The sequence below is a fragment of the Oryx dammah genome, unplaced genomic scaffold (assembly GCF_014754425.2).
Source record: "Oryx dammah isolate SB20612 unplaced genomic scaffold, SCBI_Odam_1.1 HiC_scaffold_28, whole genome shotgun sequence".
Lineage (NCBI taxonomy): Eukaryota > Metazoa > Chordata > Mammalia > Artiodactyla > Bovidae > Oryx > Oryx dammah.
Window position 1 is genome coordinate 45,544,262 of NW_024070212.1, and position 22,929 is coordinate 45,567,190.

Below are 22,929 nucleotides of genomic sequence, written 5' to 3' on the forward strand. Positions count from 1 at the left end.
AACTGCCTTCTGATTGATGAGTGCTGCTCTCATAGGCTAATTTCTCATCTAAACAGTGATATGAAAATTCTTGCTAAAGGGTTGGTGACAGGACTAAACGGGGGTAATAGCAGACTTAATCAAGAAAGACAAATGGGATTCATTAACAACTGGCACTCAGCAGACAATCTTCAGAGACTTCTTGGTACAATCTCATTGGTTCAATCGAAAATAATTGTGTGCTACTTTTATCACCGAATGCAGAACAAGCCCAGTGAAAAATTGTATTGGTGATATTAAGTAGAATTCACTTTTGGATTGAATTTTGTGCTCAGCAGCCCATTTTGGATGAGAGGAAGGAAGGAAAAAGAAATCCTGGGTTTCATGCTGGAGTTTGTTCTGATTAGTTTTTCCACATTGTTCATTCTACCCTGGTACTTATTTTATCAACTGGGTCATACCCTTATTGGCAGGGATATTTATACCAGAGGCATTTGGTTTCTGGTGGGTTTCAGGACTGGCACATGGTTCATTTTGCCCAAGTTCATTGAATTCCACTTTCAGTGATGCCATATCTTATCAAGCTGTTTTTGTTTGGCTTATCTGGCAAGGTTAACTAACTCTCTAAGAAGAGGCATGCTCCCCTTCTATAATGTAGACAACTTGCTAGGAAATTCTGTCTAAATCAGGAACTATTTTTTCCCAGTTCCCCTGCATTTTACTGGGAGAAATGTGACCAAGTTCTTGACAATTGTTTCTGAGCCAAGTTAATGTAGGCCATTCTCAGGCTTGTCCCATAATACTCTCCCACTCAGTCTTTCACTCTGTTTTCTTGATCTGTGAGCAAGAGTCAGAGGATGTGGCAGGTGGAGCCACAGAAGGAGCAACGAGGCATGCTTGAAAAGCACAGTGGATTTTACACTTTACAAGGAGAAATATGTATAAATGGCTTCTTGTTTGAAGCCACTGGGAACTGGGGGTTTGCTGGGGACAGCATCTAGCTTCACTTTGATGGAGGCAGATAGTTTTATGGCTGCCATTTGGCCTATTAGCTTTAGTGACCTTACTTCTTAACTGATCGCCTTAGCTTTTGATTTTGTGTATAATTGGGCTTTAAAGAAACTACCCTTTCACCTTGAACTTGCAAGCACCAAACCCCAGGCCTAGATGGATAAATATTCGTCACTGGCTTTCTCTTGTACCCTTCCCTATCCTCATTGGCCAACCAGGTTTAACATGTGACTGACCTTCCAGCCAGCTTTGCAGAGAGGAAATGAGATCAGACACACATAAAGCCAACTGACATCTTATTTTCAACTTTTCCCATCTTCAGCATAAAGTTGGTCCAGAGGCTAGGACTCTGCGCTCCCAATGCAACGTGCCAGGTTTCCATCCTTGGTCAGAGAACTTAGATCCCACATTCCCCACTAAGAGTTCGCATGCTGCAACTACAGATCCTGCATACTGCAACTAAAAAAAAAATCTTGCATGCTTCAACAAAGATTGAAAACCCCACATGCTACAACTAAGAACTGGCACAGCCAAATAAATAAACAAATATTTTTAAAAAGATTTTATGTAGGAATTTTAAGAAGATAACTTGTCCCAAGCTACCTGTCCGGCCAGATTGAGGGGAAGCAGAGATTGTGGCCCAGACGTTTAAGTGCTGTTTAAGCTTCTGTCCTCTGGGCTCCACTTCTGGAGATACTGGGATGACAATAGTTGGACCACTCTGAGACCCCAACTATGGTGGATGTTTTTGTGGCCCCATCTGCTCTCCTTCAGCTCTCACCATTCCTGGTACTGGTCAGTGGTGTCTAGTCTAAGCTTCTGCTGCTCTCCTTGTGAGGCTTTCATCTTAGCAGGTCTGAACTGCCTTCAGGGGCAGACTTCAGACTGTGAGAGATGGTACTTGGGGCATAAATAACCCAGCATCTTGCCTCCCATCCCCAACAAGGAGATAACTCTGTGGTATTCCCTACATCATCTCCTACATTTCCTTGTTGGGACCATAGTCCAGTTGCCACTCAGCTATAATGCACACTTCATGGTTTTCTGTCTCTTCACATCCCCATCCTCTTAAAACGGTTTCCTAGGATTAACACTCAAATTAACCACTTGCATACAACTCGTTTCTAGACAATACCATGTTTCATTTTGCAGATGCTTATGTCAGCTGTTTTTGAGAATCAGTAAATCAATAATGTGGTGTCTCTGTGGTGCAATCAGTTAGAATGTTCGGCTTTAATCCCTGATGCTGGGAAAGATTGAAAGGCAGGAGGAGAAGGGGGCAACAGAGGTTAAGATGGTTGGATGGCATCACCAACTCAATGGACATGAGTTTGAGCAAGCTCCAGGAGTTGGCGGACAGGGAAGCTTGGCTTGCTACAGTCCATGGAGTCACAAAGAGTTAGACATGACTGAGCAACTGAACTGAATGAACTAAAATCAGTAGTAGTGGCTGACCTCTGATGTAGTGAATTATACTTTGTTAAGTAGCAGATGTCAAATAACATTTTTTCTTCACACAACTTGTAATTGAATTAAAGCCAGCTAAATTTGCCAATCATAAAATAATTTTTTTTGGAGTACTAGAACACTGCAAAACTGCTGCTGCTGCTGAGTCGCTTCAGTCGTATCCGACTCTGTGCGACCCCATAGACGGCAGCCCATCAGGCTCCCCCGTCCCTGGGATTCTCCAGGTAAGAACACTGGAGTGGGTTGCCATTTCCTTCTCCAATGCATGAAAGTGAAAAGTGAAAGTGAAGTCACTCAGTTGTGTCCGACTGTTAGAGACCCCATGGACTGTGGCCCACCAGGCTCCTCCATCCATGGGATTTTCCAGGCAAGAGTGCTGGAGTGGGGTGGCATTGCCTTCTCCACAAAACTAATCACCAATGCATTTTATCCAGTTGAAGCAAACTTCCAGAAAATATGGTGAGTCCATCTCTCTCCTCTACTCTCATTCTTTTTTAAGGGTTCAATTGTAGTCTTTCAGGTATGCTACTAATACCAGAAGGACATAATGCCACTCTGTAGCTGGGGTTGAAAATTTCCATTCAAAATTACCTGCACCCAATTCAAGTTACCTGCACCTAGCAGGTGCAATGACCTGGCAGCTGCCCCAGAAATGGCATCACACTTCCACCTCTGCTCTAATATGTTCCTATTTATTTATGTAAACTTTACTGCCCAGTGGATATGCCAGTGTGACTGAGCAGGAGTTTGTCTTTCCTAAAAACTCTAGCAACTGCCTTATCACCCCTAAACAAGCATGGGATCTTAGTAATCTTAATAACAACTGTGAGCTTGCTAGGATAACACATCTTCAAGTCATTTGACAGAAGCACAAAATAAAGATTAAGTAAAAACATCAGCCTTACTCTACACTGCAGCGTCAGCCCAAGTTCTCCTCTCCATCCACTTTCTATCAAATTGCTGCCACCACAGCCTTCCTAATTAGAGATTTTGGAGCTGCTTCAGCTCTAGGAACAAACAGAGTGAGTGGCATGAGTATGTCTTACCTTGATTTCATGCCCTTTCCAAGATCTCTGTGCTTTCAACTGCCTCTTCCCCTTCACTTGACTGCCTCACTCTATGGCTTTATGGCAGCCACATTTCCCATGCCTTTCCTTGTCACTAGACAATTGTCAGAGTGAAAAACCAGCCCCATAGGATTCAGGCCAGGAGAAGATAAAATAATCCTTTACATTTTCAGCAGAAGCAGGTGATAGCATATCTTTGTCCTTCAGATACATAAGGCAGTACAGCCCTCACCTCTCAGCTCACCTTCTCCAGGACCCATGATAATGAGTAAGTTGAGTGGAGATCACAATTTTGAGGGTAAACTGCCAAACATCCGTCAACACCTACTGACGTCTGTGTTATTGCCCTGAAGTATTTCTTCAGGTTTTGAAGAGTGATGTGAGAGGGCCCTCCTGCATTGACTCTGGCCGCTGAGCTGTTGGAAGGGACACTTCTCAATATGCCAAAGTATTTCATTCCCTGCAGCTAAGGCTTAGCAGCTCTCTTCTGATGAAAACCACTAAGCAAAGGCTTGAAAACTCACCCAAAGCTATCGAAACAAAGGACAGGTGCTAACTGAAGCAGGAGAACCTGTCTTTCTAGCAAAATTCTTAAGTCAAAAAAAAAAAAAAAATCCTCAGAATGTGATTACAGAAATTTGACTAGCTGCTACTGAAGAAATTATATATGTAGCACACATTAAATATATCTATGCTCTTTTATTTAAATAAATGGTTGCCCACTATACAGGGATTACCCCATGTTTTGAAAGTTCACTTTACACCACTTCGCTTTTAAGAAAGACCTACATTAGTATAACTGTTCCTTGGTATTGGAAGAGGATTGATTCCAGGACCCCTACAGAAATCGAAACCCATGGATGCTCAAGACCCTTAAGTAAAGTGGTGTATTATTAGCTTATATTCTATGCACAACTTCATACATTCTTTAAGTCATCTCTAGATAGATTCTAATACCTAATGAAAAAGAAATGCTACATAAATAGTTGTAAATACAATGTATATGCTATGTACATAGCTGCTGGTATGCATCAAATTCACATTTTGCTTTTGAAATTTTCTGGATTATTTAAAAAAATATTTTTTTGATCATAGTTGAATATGTGGATGTACACTTGCAGATACGCAGGGCAGACTGTACCTGTTTTTGCTAATGAAAAGAATCCAGAGAGGATTTTTCACTTTTATGGAAAACAAAAGGCACAGTAGCCTTCAGCACTAGTTTTGCAGCCAGCCGCTTCAGAGGCAGAGCTCACCTGGAGCAGCAAGAGTGGCATCGCCAGGCTCCTTTCCCAGGAACTGCACTCAGCATCTTAGCATCAAGACCCATGGCTCTGAACTGTGTCTGTAAGCATCTATCAGTGCTTTATCTCCATTTATTTTCCGTACAGTTAGCAAGATGTGCCCTTGGGTAATTGCTTCTTCAGTTTACAAAAGGTTTCATAGAAATGCTGTCTCTTTGGATAGCAAGGGAATCCTGTACACAGTTACCTACATCACTGAATCACTTAATGTTAAGTCTTGGGGTTGTTCCATATCTCCCTTTATTAAAAAAAATCCTTGGTTTATATAATGTATTTATAAACATTATCATTACTGTTACATAAAAAGTTACATCATGTACTGGATTTGATTTCTGCAAGAAAATTATTATTCCTGCAGTTAAGTGGAGTGCATCTTCAAGTCAGCCTGATAATGTTCAAGAAGACATGTTTTCTGAATCACCAAAACATTCAAATATGAGAATTTTAGTGGTTAAACTATAGTGTAAAGACTAATGAATTACAGTAATCTTGCAAAGAGATGTTCAGGACTCAAAATGCCATGGCCGTGAATAACACGGTTTACAAAACATTTAGAATTAGTCATTAGCAAGCAATCACAAGTGAACTAACATAATTAAATAGATTTCTCTGTAGTTTATTAATAAAGTCTTTGTGTTTGCTTAATGTGACTAAGGAGTTTGCATTAGAGATGGGTATTATTTACTTGAGAAGACAAATATAAACTACCATGTTGAACTTGGATAGCTTTTCCTCCTTGACAATTTTTTCTATCACAGTCTATCTTGCTGTAGGAAAATAATAATTATTAAAAGTGGAGAGTGTGTCACTTGCACACTTTTACCATAATTATCTCATAGGTAAATTGATATCTTATTGTGGAGCAACTTGCCAAAGATAACTTCTAATCGTATATGTGGATATATATTTTTCCTAATATAGCCTCAGCTGCTATGAGCCAAAGCAATGTGTGTTCTTGTCCTCTGTGGATTTGGCCCAGCATCAAACACTAGATCTTGCATCTCACAGACACAGAGAAAAAATAGAGGCTGAGTTGAACCATGCTAAATTAGACACTAAAAATCATTTTTTATTTATGTCTTACTCCCTGCTTCCAGGTAACAACAACAAAAGAAATATTCGAAGAAGTTTTTCTTGCTTTGAGGTCACAATCCATGATACTGCTGGGAACTGAGTGAAACACGGTGTAAAAATAGAAAACTGTCTAATAGTGATTGCCAAATAGAAGTGCCACTTTTTACATGATTTCTAGGTCTGATTCATTGCTTTTGGAAAGCTGGCAACTTTATTTAAAAGTCTGATTTTTCCAGCTCCACAGAAACTTCTTGGGAAATAGGCAACTACAGTTTCTGAGATAAGTTTGGCACTTGTAGTAGGAAAGAGCGAACTTACTGGAGTCAGGGACCAGGAATGCAAGCCCCAGGGATGGTGGCTGAGGCTTCAAAGGGGCAAAGACTATGTAGAAAGCATCTTTTTGTCTCCTAGACAGAAAAGGATACTTTGTGGGAAGTATAACCGAGACTATAAGAACAGATAACGAGTTACGTTTGGTCCTGATTCCCTTACTTTCTTGCGAGGGAAAATTATTTAGCTGTTTGTTTCTTTAAGTATGAGTGAGGGATAATGATAACATCTACTTCGTAATTTAATTGTGAGGATTAAATGGGATAATCCATGTAAACCATCCAGCCAACCTAGTGTATAGTAGGTGTTCATTAATGTTATATACTGTTATTAACAATTCTATAAATTGCATCCTATAAAGGGGAGTGGGGGAATTGTTCTTTTCAGTATATTCTCAGCTAGACTATAATAGGATCTTTTTCTAACCAGCATTCCAACTGTAGATAAAGAATATAGTTGCTCAAACACAAACCTTAGGGCAGAAAAAGATGAATGATGGCCTTTCTGAAGAGAAATTGGATCCTCACCCTACTGATACCACTGAAGCCCAATAAATAATGCCAAGAGGGTCTCCAATGCCACCAATGAAAACAAGAGGTATATAATGACAGGTTTGAGATGAGTAATTTTAAAGCATGACAAAAAAGAGTCATTAGGACCTCTAAAATGAATCTGGAGGCTTCCCAGGGCACTATGCTGACCTTCTCTGGGAGATCTAGTTCTTAAGAGCGAACACCAACATCTGTTCTACCCTTGTAGAATGACAGTAAGCAATCACATAAAAGTGATAAAGAACAGCTGTAGCTACAACGAGTTAAAGCATTTCCTCCTCTATTCACGTGAATATGTTTTCGCAGCCTGAAAAGCCTACTGATATGTGGATAGGAAGGAACGTGCTTTAGGAAAGGGATTGGCTTGAGTCCTCTGGATCTCAAGAGGGGCTTGTACCCTCTGGGTTGTGTGATGCCCAGAAGGGAGACCTATGAGAGTGCTTCATGAAAATAGAGGTTTCAAGGCACCCAAATTAGGGGTCATTTACTACTGATGGAACCTGTGAATTAGAGCTGGGTGGCAATAAACGTAAGCTGAGATGTGGAAGTAGTAGGCGTGTTAACAACAGAGACCTCTGGCAATGAGAACAGGTAAGAGCTGAGGCCATCCATACTGATACTCTCAAACCTTCTTGGGGAAAGGCAGATCCTCAAAGAAATGTGCCAAATTGGGCAGAGACAGACTGTCCAAATAAGGCCCCCCACCCCCAAGTCTGATTACTATGCAGGAGGATTAGAGCATAGATGGACATTCCTTCTCCCTGGAGACTCCGCTAGAATTTGCCCCTGGTACTGAGCACTTATTCATTCAGACATTTCCCACTTGGTGAATGAATGACAAGCATTACACCCTCTCAGCTTTGCCTGGGCTGATATCTGGCATGTATCATTTCCCTCTTTCCTCAATTTTCCATTGTCAAATCATCCATTAAATTGGATTGAACCCGCCTAAGCCAGCCTGTCATGGAGTGCTCAGGGGAGATTACTTTGAAAGGAACAAGACCTTGGCTGTCAGGCAGGTTAGCACAAGCTCTCACCACTCAGCTTCTCACCTCGCAGAAGCCCTGTGACATCCTGGGGGGCTCAGGCTACCTAGCGTGCCCCCCCTTCTCAGCACCCTCTCTTCTGGTGTGGAAACTGTAATTACCCTGTTCTAGCCTCTAGACATTTTTTATTTTTCAAGGAGAGGACAGAGGATGAGGTAGAAAACTGGACATGTGAGCTGTCCTATGATATTTTATATTCAAGTCTCACTGTGTAACCTTCTGAGATAATTTCCCCAACAAGTGTTAGATAATTTGGGGAAGAATCTTAACTGTGAAACCGTAACTGATGTTTCCGTCAAAAACCATTTGTTTAAACATTAGACAAGGAAAGGGCCATGAAAGCAAGCTGAATTAGCTCCTTGTTCTTTAGAGAGAACTGAAACACATTTTTCTTGTACTGATCACTTTCTAGGGAAAGGTGTCTCCTCACCCAAGGCGTAATGGCAGCACCATTGTCAGGAAGGATGAAAAGCATGCTGACTTCAGGTGAAATGGGCAGCTGGCAGCTTTCAGGCTGTGTCCTGGGTGACACTTCATGTGGGTGACAGAGCTGCTGTGCTTCAAACAGGAGCCGGTAATCATCAGAAACTGACTATTGGAGAGAGCTGGAAGGAAAGCTTAGGGGAGAAAGTCTCAAACTAAATATATGTTCCCCAGTGTCCTATGCCTGATCCAGGTTTTGAAAAACCTTATTTGTGAATTCATCTACAGTCAATTCTTTTATTTATTTATTTATTTTTATATAAACAGATTGTCACTGTAGTTCCACAAGGCTGAAGAGGTGATGGTTAGCTTCTCTTGTTTCAAGTCTAAATTCAAGACTAATAGGAGGAGGCATAATTGCCCTATACTTTCTTACATTTGCTTTACTTTTCTAAAAGGAGTTTCTGTAATTTCCTCTGCAAATGAAGCCTCAATATTGCTGTTATTCAATCGCTAAGTCATTGTTGTTCAGTCGCTAATGCCATCTTTCTCCGACTCTTTGCAACCCCATGGACTGCTGCATGCCAGGCCTCCCTGTCCCTCACTACCTCCCAGAGTTTGCCCAAGTTCATGTCCGTTGAATCAGTGACACCATTCAAATGTGTGTTGGATTATATTTGCTTTAGTCTGTTCTCTTTTCCCCTCTCCTAAATGCCTTGGTTAAGAATGTTACTAACTTTTACTGGGTTTTTGACAGGTCTCTTAACTAGTTTCTCTACCAATAGTCTTGCCCCTTCAAACCACCTTTTATAATGTTGAAAATACCATCCAAAACAAAGCTGATTATGTCATTTTTCTTTTTAAAATCCTTCAGTATCTCCCCACTGCTTATTGTTCACTATATACTGTCCTTTTAAATGAAATTCCATATGCCAGTCAAGCTAGCTCAGGGATTCCATGAAAAGTCACTATGGGTTGTTCTATCGTACCTTGTGAATCCTTGTTCAGTATCTCCTTGCACCTTCCTTTTTGGATTTTCTGAAAACTCAGCTCCTTGCTTGACCCTCACACTGACTTGATACTTGGGTTGACAGCTCACTTTTAGATACATGAATCTGACTTCGTTGTTGGCCTTTTCTTGGACATAATTTCCTATATTCCAACTGGCTTCATGTACTACAAAGGTATATTAATTTGCAGTGCAAAGTTGCATTCATTCATCCATCCATCTATTCACTTAAAAATGGTGTCATGCACTATATTAATTATTGAGAACAGGATGGTGAATGAGTTATCTTGCTTAAAATTGAATTACTTACACTATAGTAGAGAATAGCAACAGTTAGAACCAGATATGGAACAATGGGCTGGTTACAAATTGGGAAAGGAGTACATCAAGGCTGTATATTGTTACCCTGATTATTTAACTTACTTACATGCAGAGCAAATCATGTGAAATGCCAGGCTGGATGAAGCACAAGCTGGAATCAAGATTGCCAGGAGAAATACCAATAACCTCAGATATGCAGATGACACCACCCTTATGGCAGAAAGTGAAGAACTAAAGAGTCTCTTGATGAAAGTAAAGCAAGTGAGTGAAAAAGCTGACTTAAAACTTGATATTCAAGAAATGAAGATCATGGCATCTGGTCCTATCACTTCATTGCAAATAGATGGGGAAACAACGGAAACAGTGACAGACTATTTTCTTGAGCTCCAAAATCTTTTCAGATGGTAACTGCAGCTATGAAATTAAAAGACTCTTGCTCCTTGGAAGAATCAGTTCAGTTCAGTTGCTCAGTAGTGTCCTACTCTTTGTAACCCCATGGACTTCAGCACACCAGGCTTCCCTGTTCTTCACCAACTCCCGGAGCTTGCTCAAACTCATATCCGTCAAGTTGATGATGTCATCCAACCATCACATCCTCTGTCATCCCCTTCTCCTCCTGCCTTCAATCTTTCCCAGCATCAGGGTCTTTTCCAGTGAATCAGTTCTTCGCATCAGGTGGCCAAAGTACTGGAGTTTCAACTTCAGCATCAGTCCTTCCAAGGAATATTCAGGACTGATTTCTTTTAGGATTGACTGGTTGGATCTCCTTGCAGTACATGGGACTCTCAAGAGTCTTCTCCAACACCACGATTCAAAAGCATCAATTTTTTGGCACTCAGCTTTCTTTATAGTCCAACTCTCACATCCATACATGACTCCTGGAAAAACCATAGCTTTGACTAGATGAAACTTTGTTGGCAAAGTAATGTCTCTGCTTTTTAATATGCTGTCTAGGTTGGTCATAGCTTTTCTTCCAAAGAGCAAGCATGTTTTAATTTCATGGCTACAGTCATCATCTGCAGTGATTTTGGAGCCCAAGAAAATAAAGTCTGTCACTATTTCCATTGTTTCCCTATCTATTTGCCATAAAGTGATGGGACCTTGGAAGAAAAGCTATGACAAAACTAGAGCACATTAAAAAGCAGAGACATTACTTTGCTGACAATGGTCCATCAAATTAAAGCTATGGTTTTTCCAGGAGTCATGTATGGATGTAAGAGTTGGATTATAAAGAAAGCTTAGTACAGAACAATTGATGCTTTTGAATTGTGGTGTTGGAAAACTCTTGAGAGTCCCTTGGACAGCAAGGAGATCCAACCAGTCAATCCTAAAAGAAATCAGTCCTGAATATTCATTGGAAGGACCGATGCTGAAGCTGAAACTCCAATACTTTGGCCACCTGATGTGAAGAACTGATTCACTGGAAAAAACTCTGATGCTGTGAAAGATTGAAGGCAGGAGGAGAAGGGGATGACAGAGGATGAGGTGGCTGGATGACATCACCAACTCAATGGACATGAGTTTGAGCAAGCTCTGGGAGGTAGTAAGGGACAGGGAAGCCTGGTGTGCTGCAGTCCACAGGGTTGCAAAGAGTCACACATGACTGAGCGGCAGAACTGAACTGGAGAATACAGATAAATCTTATAGAACCAAAGGATAATCTCACAAGAAGAAATGTCCAAACTGACAACTGGAGGATAAGCAGAAGGTAGAATGAAAAAAGAGGGAAGAATATATTATATCAGTGCCCAACAAGAGAAATTTCCAAAGGCAGAAACGAGATTGGGGAAAGTAAATGACAAGAGATGAGGCTGGACAGCTAAGCATCAGTGACATCACGATGGGCTTTATACACCAGGAAGGCATAAGATCTCATCCTGAGGCCAGTAAGAGGACTCATTGAGGCTATTAAGCAAGGGAGATGTTAACTGATTCAAACTGCAGTATAATGATTTTAGTTTTGTATATAGATGAATTTGAATGGTAAGTCTGGAGCCAAGGATAGCAGATAAGTATAACCTTTGTGAAAAGTGCTGACAGTAACATGGGTTCGTACGGCTGAGTAATACTCCATTGTGTATATAAACTACACCTTGCCTATCCATTCATCTATCAATGGACATTTAGGTTGCTTCCATATTTTGCCTATTGTGAACAGTGCTGCTATGAACTTTGGGGTTCATTTTCAAATTATAGTTTTTTTCCAGATATATATATTCAGGAGTGGAGGTAGATCATATGGTAACTTTATTTTTCATTCTTAAAGGAAATTTCATACTGTTCTCTATAGTGGCTATACTAATTTAATCTGCAAAACTTTCTTTTTATCTTCCTCTTCATTGGACAGCTTCTACTTAGCCTTCAAAATTTCATTCATGCTTGACTTTCTTAGGAAAACTTTCTTGCTGGTCTTCCTTTGAGAACAACACCCCTACAGGTCACCCTTGCCACATCCCACATGATGTTAAGTCTAGAAAGTTTTAGCAAAGATATTCCCACATGAATATGAAGTGGACTTCATCTTATGCTGGTAAGAGCTTCAAATAACTAAAACAAAAATTTTCCTATTGAAAGCACAACCACAGGTATTACTGATAAGAGGTGTATGTTAAAGTTTGATGTGCCCTGAGCGTTACCTAGTTCACCTCTCTTAGTTTATAAGTGAGGAAACTCAGGGAGGTTCAGTGACACTTCTGAGAACACACAAAGCACAATATCAAAACTGGAACTATTTTTGTTCTCCCAGTTCACTACCCTTTCTACTACAACAGAGCTATCCAAAATGCCCTTTTACCTATGAACTCTTCACTTACCTCCCCTCCAACCACCAGTCTTTGTCAGTGATCTTATAGCTTTTCCTTTTATTATGGGTTCTGGCATTGGGCCTCAGAATGGGAAGGTGAGTGCTCTTTTTGTAACTCTCTATGAGACTGCGAGCTCTTGACAGCTGGCACCATATGCTCGGTTACCCGCGGTTCCCTAGCATGGTAACAAGTATAGAGCAGGCTTCTATAAAGGTTGGCTGAATAGAACAAAGAATGTTAACAACTGAAAGTATATGCTAGTGTTGAATTCATAGGTAATATGTATGTGTGTGACCAGTGCAAGTTCAATGATCTCTATTTAGAACTCAAGTGCTATGTTACCTTGATGAGCATCACAGTTGCTTATCAAAACTCAAAGAGTGAAAAGATAGAACTGCTTTTTGTTATTATCATGCTAATAATCCTTACCATTAGAGTCTTTTTACATTTATTGTCTGCTCTTTATAACATATTTTAGCACAATGCTTATCATTATTTCAACCAAGTAAAGAGAGATTGAGGTTGAGAAAAATCTGTTAGTGGTCACTCCAGAGTCTTTCCTTCTCCTGACCCCTGACAATTCCTAATCTTATTCGTATGGATTTTTCAATTCTTTCCATTTCATGTAAACGGAATCATATAATACACCATCTTTTGTGACTTGTTTCGTTCACTTAGCATAATGTTTTTAAGGTGTTTCACTGTTTTGATATGTACTGGTACTTCATTTCTTTTTATGGTCAAGTAATAGAAGTGATTTTTTAAAAATACTTTTAAGAATTAATTTGTCCATATTTTTAAGGATTTTCATTGGTAAGAGAGCAACGGCAATTCTAGATAAATATTTAGTCCTTATTGTGTTGGTTGGGCTTCCCCAGTGGCTCAGCAGTAAAGAATCCACTTGCAGGGCAGGAGACACAGGTTCGATCCCTGGGTAGAGAAGATCTCTTGGAGAAGTAAATGGCATAAATGGCAACCCATTCTAGTATTCTTGCCTAGGAAATGCTATGGACAGAGGACCCTGGCAGGCTACAGTCCATGGGGTCGTGAAAGAATCTGACATGACTTAGTAACTAAACAACAAAAATGCTTCCAGAATGTGCTGGTTAAGTATTTAAAATTGGATTTTTAAATGTTAGAATGCAACAGGGCATTTGAAAGAGTGACTTGGAGCTTCTCAGGAAAAAAAAGTACACTTTTGGTAATTTTCTCTATCTCTTACAAGTCTTTCTTGATGTATTCTCCCCTTTTTTAACAGGAAAAGTAGGTAAGAGAACACGTCTAATGACTAACTAATCCCAGTATGCCCCTTCAGGGCCCTATGTATGTAATAGACCATCTTGTCACAGTAAAATGGCTCCTTCAGAACATACTGCAAAAGCATTAAGCCCTTTTATTGGATTACACAGATCCAGACTGTGTGAAAAGCTCAGCTTGAAAGTAGTTCTTCTCTGCTCATATCCCACTTTCCTCTCTTGGTAGCAGAAATTGTGTTCATGACATTGGTTAAAACATCTGATATTCTATGGGAAATTTCCCTCTTATTGGTAGTTTCTTATCATCAAGATTGTCTCTGATGATTGTTACTGCATTTTTCTGTTCCAGCTTTAGGGCAACGGGAAGTTCTGTCCATATCCAACAAACACCAGTCAGGAATGTTCCAGGTATGTGTACTGACCCTGTGTTGTCCTCTGTCACCAAGACAGTGCCCTTCTCAGCTGGCCTCAGGAGAAAGGGATGTCACAATAGAACCAGGGACCCCATGCCATGATTTGTGATTACTTTCTCATTGTATCATCAGGCCACTCAAGATGGCTGTTGTCTGTACACTCCCTGCCTGACCAGTACCTACTTTACCCACACTCTACACATATGATTGACCTTCCTACATATTTGTTCAGGCCCCAGTTAGTGATTGTTCTCATCAAAAAGTGTGGTGAGGGATGTACCCCTCTGCTGATTTCCCTGGTAACTCCCCCTATAAACTGACAATCTCCTCACATCAAGAGTGAAGACTGCTATTACATTCTGCCCACCACTGCTGCACATGGTAGGCTTTTGTCCCTCCAGGACCTTGTTTCAGATCTTTTATGATGTTTCAGAAGCCCCCACCTTCATTAAACCATTGATGTCTTTGTTGCTGACTCTGGGCTCTTTCTTGAGTCCTAAAACTGGGCAAGTATAGGCCTTGTAATCCTGCAGTTTCAGCCTAACACTCATCTGTTTTTTTCTCAGTGACTTTATCAGCATCCAGAGCTTCATAAATTCAACTAATATGAAATAGTAATAGCTAATATTTATTACTGAGTGACAACTTATCATGTTTGACCTCTACGAAATATTTTTAAACATTTATGGAGAAATAATTTACATATCACAAAATTTACCCTTTAAAGTACAGAAGGCAGTGGATTTTTACTTAGTATACTCACAGTTATAGAGCCATCACCACCATGTAATTTCTGAATATTTTCATTACCCCCCAAAGAAACCCTGCATCTATTAGTAGTCACTCCAGAGCCTCTCCTTCTCCTGAGCCCTGACAATTCTTAATCTTATTCCTATGGATTTTCCAATTCTTTCCATTTCATGTGAATAGAATCATATAATACACCATCTTTTATGATTTGCTTCATTCACTTAGCATAATGCTTTTAAGGTGTGTCATTGTTTTGATATGTACTGGTACTTCCTTCCTTTTTATGATCAAGTAATAATCCATTGTATGGTTTACCATATTTTGTTTATGTATTTATTAATTGGTGAACATGTGAGTTGTTTCTACTTTTTGACTGCTATGAATAATATTTCTATAAACATTCATATACAGGCTTTTGTTTGTGGACATAGATTTCTTATTTACTTGGACATCTCTATATACCTATATCTATATCTATCTATAAGGACTTCAAAACACTCTTCTACAGTATCTTAAGTTGAGGAAACAGACTTGTCAAAGTAAAATAACTAACTCAGTGTCAAATGGAAAACCAGTGCTCTTGGATAATCATCCTCACAGTCAGGAAACTTCAGTCATCTTTGCTCCCTTTCTTTGTCACTCTATAACAAGTAAGCCTCCACAGGCTATGAGTCTTTCTTTGGCTAACTGATTTCCATTCTTAAGGCTTTATATAACGTGATGGATAGTACTAATTGATTACCAAGTATGCATTTTCTCCTTCTTCCCATGACTTGGTTATTGGTTTCAAGGTGCATAGCTGAAAATTTCATTCCTTAGTTTCATTTCCATAAATGAGTGGCCATATGTAACATTCCTGGTCAATTAGAAATAAATATAATGTTGTTAGGTGGATAGTAAAAATGAGGTTTTCAAAACATGAACATTTTGGTTAGGATGAGCCATTTTATCCTCCCCATGCCCTCACTTTCCTGTAATATGACTAATAGCTACAGCTAGATGTTCAAGTTGGTTTTAGAAAGGCAGAGGAATCAGACATCAAATTGCCAGCATCTGCTGGATCATCGAAAAAGCAAGAGCATTCCAGAAAAACATTTATTTCTGCTTTGACTGTGTGGATTACAATAAACTGTGGAAAATTCTGAAAGAGATGGGAATACCAGACCACCTGACCTGCCTCTTGAGACACCTATATGCAGGTCAGGAAGCAACAATAAGAACTGGACATGGAACAACAGACTGGTTCCAAATAGAAAAAGGAGTGCATCAAGGCTGTATATGGTCACCCTGCTTATTTAACTTATTTAACTTATCTTATATGCAGAGTACATCATGACAAATGCTGGGCTGGAGGAAGCACAAGCTGGAATCAAGATTTCTGGGAGAAATATCAATAACCTCAGATATGCAGATGACACCACCCTTATGGGAGAAAGTGAAGAACTAAAGAGCCTCTTGATGAAAGTGAAAAAGGAGGGTGAAAAAGTTGGCTTCAAGCTCAACATTCAGAAAACTAAGATCATGGCATCTGGTCCCATCACTTCATGGCAAATAGATGGGGAAACAGTGGAAACAGTGGCTGACTTTATTTTTCTGGGCTCCAAAATTACTGCAGACGGTGACTGCAGCCATGAAATTAAAGATGGTTACTCCTTGGAAGGAAAGTTGTGACCAACCTAGACAGCATATTAAAAAGCAGAGACATTACTTTGTCAACAAAGGTCCGTCTAGTCAAGGCTATGGTTTTTCCAGTGGTCATGTATGGATGTGAGAGTGGGACTATAAAGAAAGCTGAGCACAGAAGAATTGATGCTTTTGAACTGTGGTGTTGGAAAAGACTCTTGAGAGTCCCTTGCACTGCAAGGAGATCCAACCAGTCCATCCTAAAGGAGATCAGTCCTGGGTATTCATTGGAAGGACTGATGTTGAAACTGAAACTCCAATACTTTGGCCACCTGATGTGAAGAGCTGATTCACTGGAAAAGACCCTGATGTTGGGAAAGATTGAGGGCAGGAGGAGAAGGGGACGACAGAAGATGAGATGGTTGGATGGCATCACCAACTCAATGGACATGGGTTTGTGTGGACTCCGGGAGTTGGTGATGGACAGGGAGGCCTGGTGTGCTGCAGTTCATGCGATCGCAAAGAGTCAGACATGACTGAGTGACTGAACTGCACTGAACTGAACTGATAGTCACCATCTTTTCACTCTGAAGAGAAGGCCAGGATAATTGCAGATATTGTGACCCTTCATTCTTGAACTACTCAAACAATTCCAGAAGCTGTCTACTTGCAAACATCTCTAGCACGTACAAGGGCCTTGTGCTTCAAAGGCACCAAGAGAAACTTGAGCCTTATTAGATGCCATGTACATGTGGTTAGTTGCTCAGAAATGTCTGAGTCTTTGTGATGTTTTGGACTGTAGCCCACCAGGCTCTTCTGTCCATGGGATTTTCCAGGCAAGAATAATGGATTGGGTTGCAATTTGTTTCTCCAGGGACTCTTCCTGACCCAGGGATCAAACTCGCATCTCCTGTGTCTCCTACATTGCAGGTTGATTCTTTACCTGCTGAGCCATTGGGGAAGCAAACTTAATAAGAATTATATATTGCTTTGTAGTTAAGAGATGCCATTTTACTTTTCTTATGTTGCTGAATGCAAATTTCTAATTTTAATGAGCCTTCAGGTCAATGGAATTAACCTTACATTTCCATTGTAAAAAATCATATTCGACTGTAAGGTCCAACTTAGGTGACCTTTCTAAAGACAACTTCCCCAAAACCTTATGGAAAGTGACCTCTTTCTGAATTCACTCTAGTACTCAATTTGTATTTCTCACTTGGAATTTGTAACATATTTGCAATATGGATATTTGTGCAGATCTCCTTTCCCAATTTTAGCCTTAAAGAATCTGGAGGATAATTTAAGGTATTGACATTTTATCTGGATGGTGCAAGCCTAAGGCAATAAAGAAGAAAAAGAAGAGAACCAAGATAAGCGACATTAATTCAAGCCTATTATAGTTGATCAGGGCTTCCCTTGTGACTCAGCTGGTAAAGAATCTGCCTGCAAGGCAAGAGACTTGGGTTCAATCTCTAGGTTTGGAAGATCCCATGGTGAAGGGAATGGCTACCCACTCTAGTATTCTGGCGTGGAGAATTCTTTGGACTGTATAGTTCATGGAGTCGCAAAGAGTTAGACACAAGAGTGACTTTCACTTTACTTTGCTTTACATTTGTATCCAAGCTTTCACATCTGTTCAGTTCAGTTCAGTTCAGTCGCTCAGTCGTGTCCGACTCTCTGCGACCCCATGAATTGCAGCACGCCAGGCCTCCCTGTCCATCACCAACTCCCGGAGTTCACTCAAACTCACGTCCATCGAGTCCATGATGCCATCCAGCCATCTCATCCGCTGTTGTCCCCTTCTCCTCCTGCTCCCAATCCCTCCCAGCATCAGAGTCTTTTCCAATGAGTCAACTCTTCGCATGAGGTGGCCAAAGTACTGGAGTTTCAGCTTTAGCATCATTCCTTCCAAAGAAATCCCAGGGCTTATCTCCTTCAGAATGGACTGGTTGGATCTCCTTGCAGTCCAAGGGACTCTCAAGAGTCTTCTCCAACACCACAGTTCAAAAGCATCAATTCTTCAGTGCTCAGCCTTCTTCACAGTCCAACTCTCACATCCATACATGACCACAGGAAAAACCATAGCCTTGACTAGACGGACCTTAGTCGGCAAAGTAATGTCTCTGCTTTTGAATATACTATCTAGATTGGTCATAACTTTTCTTCCAAGGAGTAAGTGTCTTAATTTCATGGCTGCAGTCACCATTTGCAGTGATTTTGGAGCCCCTCCCCAAAAATAAAGTCTGACACTGTTTCTACTGTTTACCCATCTATTTCCCATGAAGTGATGGGACCAGATGCCATGATCTTCGTTCTCTGAATGTTGAGCTTTAAGCCAACTTTTTCACTCTCCTCTTTCACTTTCATCAAGAGGCTTTTTAGCTCCTCTTCACTTTCTGCCATAAGGGTGGTGTCATCTGCATATCTGAGGTTATTGATATTTCTCCCAGCAATCTTGATTCCAGAATGTGTTTCTTCCAACCCAGCGTTTCTCATGATGTACTCTGCATATAAGTTAAATAAGCAGGGTGACAATATACAGCCTTGATGCACTCCTTTTCCTATTTGGAACCAGTCTGTTGTTCCATGTCCAGTTCTAACTGTTGCTTCCTGACCTGCATACAGGTTTCTCAAGAGGCAGGTTAGGTGGTCTGGTATTCCCATCTCTTTTAGAATTTTCCACAGTTTCTTGTGATCCACATAGTCAAAGGCTTTGGCATAGTCTATAAAGCAGAAATAGATGTTTTTTTGGAACTCTCTTGCTTTTTCCATGATCCAGTGGATGTTGACAATTTGATCTCTGGTTCCTCTGCCTTTTCTAAAACCAGCTTGAACATCAGGGAGTTCATGGTTCAAGTATTGCTGAAGCTTGGCTTGGAGAATTGTGAGCATTACTTTACTAGCATGTGAGATGAGTGCAACTGTGCGGTAGTTTGAGCATTTTTGGCATTACTTTTCTTTGGAATTGGAATGAAAACTGACCTTTTCCAGTCCTGTGGCCACTGCTGAGTTTTCCAGATTTGCTGGCATATTGAGTGCAGCACTTTCACAGCATCATCTTTCAGGATTTGAAACAGCTCCACTGGAATTCCATCACCTCCACTAGCTTTGTTCATAGTGATGCTTCCTAAGGCCCGTTTGACTTCACATTCCAAGATGTCAGGCTCTAGATTAGTGATCACATCATCATGATTATCTGGGTTGTGAAGATCTTTTTCATACAGTTCTTCCATATATTCTTGCCACCTCTTCTTAATGTCTTCTGCTTCTGTTAGGTCCATACCATTTCTGTCCTTTATCGAGCCCATCGTTGCATGAAATGTTCCCTTGATGTCTCTAATTTTCTTGAAGAGATCTCTAGTCTTTCCCATTCTGTTGTTTTCCTCTATTTCTTTGCATTGATCACTGAAGAAGGCTTTCTTATCTCTTCTTGCTATTCTTTGGAACTCTGCATTCAGATGCTTATATTTTTCCTTTTCTCCTTTGCTTTTCACTTTTCTTCTATTCACAGGTATTTGTAAGTCCTCCCCAGACAGCCATTTTGCTTTATTGCATTTCTTTTCCATGGGGATGGTCTTGATCCCTGTCTCCTGTACAATGTCACGAACCTCATTCCATAGTTCATCAGGTACTCTATCTATCAGATCTATTAAATCTATTTCTCACTTCCACTGTATAATCATAAGGGATTTGATTTAGGTCATACCTGAATGGTCTAGCGGTTTTCCTATTTTCTTCAATTTGAGTCTGAATTTGGTAATAAGGAGTTCATGATCTGAGCCACAGTCAGCTCCTGGTCTTGTTTTTGTTGACTGTATAGAGCTTCTCCATCTTTGGCTGCAAAGAACATAATCAATCTGATTTTGGTGTTGACCGTCTGGTGATGTCCATTTATAGAGTCTTCTCTTGTGTTGTTGGAAGATGGTGTTTGCTATGACCAGTGCATTTTCTTGGCAAAACTCTATTAGTCTTTGCCCTGTTTCATTCCGCATTCCAAGGCCAAATTTGCCTGTTACTCCAGGTGTTTCTTGACTTCCTACTTTTGTATTCCAGTCCCCTATAATGAAAAGGACATGTTTTTTGGTGTTAGTTCTAAAAGGTCTTGTAGGTCTTCATAGAACCGTTCAACTTCAGTTTCTTCAGCGTTACTGGTTGGGGCATAGACTTGGATAACTGTGATATTGAATGGTTTGCCTTGGAGACGAACAGAGATCATTCTCTCATTTTTGAGATTGCATCCAAGTACTGCATTTTGGACTCTTTTGTTGACTATGATGGCTACTCCATTTCTTCTGAGGGATTCCTTCTGCAGTAGTAGACAATGGTCATCTGAGTTAAATTCACCCATTCCAGTCCATTTTAGTTTGCTGATTCCTAGAATGTCGACATTCACACTTGCCATCTCTTGTTTGACCACTTCCAATTTGCCTTGATTCATGGACCTGACATTCCAGGTTCCCATGCAATATTGTCCTTTACAGCATCAGATCTTGCTTCTATCACCAGTCACATCCACAGCTGGGTATTGTTTTTACTCTGGCTCCATCCCTTCATTCTTTCTGGAGTTATTTCTCCACTGATCTCCAGTAGCATATTGGGCACCTAATGACCTGGGGAGTTCCTGTTTTGGTATCCTATCATTTTGCCTTTTCATACTGTTCATGGGGTTCTCAAGGCAAGAATACTGAAGTGGTTTGCCATTCCTTTTTCCAGTGGACCACATTCTGTCAGACCTTCCATCATGACCCGCCCATCTTGGGTTGCCCCGCCGGCATGGCTTGGTTTCATTGAGTTAGACAAAGCTGTTGTCCTAGTGTGATTAGATTGACTAGTTTTCTGTGAGTATGGTTTCAGTGTGTCTGCCCTCTGATACCCTCTTGCAACACCTACCATCTTACTTGGGTTTCTCTTACCTTGGGCATGGGGTATCTCTTCACGGCTGTTCCAGCAAAGCACAGCCACTGCTCCTTACCTTGGAGGAGGGGTATCTCTTCACGGCTGCTCCAGCAAAGCACAGCCACTGCTCCTTACCTTGGACGAGGGGTATCTCCTTACCGCCACTGTTCCTGACCCCAGTGAACCAATCTTGAGTCAAAAATATTTTTAAAAACTCCAGAAAATTCCACAAATACCCTGAATTTACCTCACACCAGCAACTATTTGCATAGCATTTACACTGTATTTGCAGCTATTTGCATTATATTTACATTATACTAGGCATAAATAATCTGGAGATAATTCAAAGTGTATGGGAGAATCTGTGTAGGTTACATGCAAATACGACAGCATTTTATGTAAGGGACTTGAAAGAAAGAAAAGAAATTGTAGTTGCTCATTGGTGTCTGACTCTTTGCCACCCCATGGACTGTAGCCTGCCAGGCTCCTCTGTCCATGGAATTCTCCGGGCAAAAATACTGGAGTTGGTTGCCATTCCCTTCTCCAGGGGATTTCCAGATCCAGGGATCGAACCAGGGTCACCTGCATTGAAGGCAGTTTTTTTTTTCTTTTCTTTTTTTTTTTTAACCATCTGAGCCACTGGGGAAGCCCCTGGCATCTCCATTTGTGGTGGGGTTCTGGAACCAATGCCCTTGAGATGCTGACGTTTTTCAGCTCACTTGTGCACTCAGTACGTGAGACTTCACCCGAAGATTCACATCTCAGTAATGTATAAATGAGAGAAAGAAGGGGAAATTAACCTGTCTGACTTTCTCTCATCTCCTGTTTTTTAGTGGGCAAGGTCTACCTTATGGGAAATTAATTTTTCATCTGGCTCCACAGGAGCTTCTGAGGAAGCCAAATCCCACACTCCCACGCATGGTGCTGCATCAGAGTATAAGAGTAGAGGGGTATTTGAAGAAGGCAGGTAGTCAACTGAGAGAGAGAGGAGACAGTCAGTGGAATCTGAGAAAGCGAGCAAGGACTGTGTCTAAGCCTTAAAGGTGGTTGCTGCTGCTGCTGCTGCTGCTAAGTCGCTTTAGTCGTGTCCGACTCTGTGCGACCCCATAGGCAGCAGCCCACCAGGCTCCCCTGTCCCTGGGATTCTCCAGGCAAGAACACTGGAGTGGGTTGCCATTTAATTAACAGTTAATTTTTAACAGAAGAAATGCTACATGCTCAGTATTTAAAAATTTAAGTAATAGAAAGAAATAATAAGAAGAAAATTCCCTCTAATCTTATTTTTCTATTAAAACAAGTCTAACTCTTTTGCATGTATTTACCATTTGTGTATATAGCTGTTTACAATATATACACATGACTTATTTACAATGGCATCCTGCTGAACCCAATTTTTAAATTTTATCTTTCACTAATTATATCATAAAATTCTTGATATTATTTACTATTATTTTACTGTTTAAGTCTTACTAGCAACATCGTTTTATAAAAATGTGCCATATTTTTGACAAATCTTTCATTTCATGGTACATTGGTTGTTAAAATTTATTTTGAGCTATTAAAACTACTAAAAATTGTGTGATGAACATTCTCATTGCTCCATTT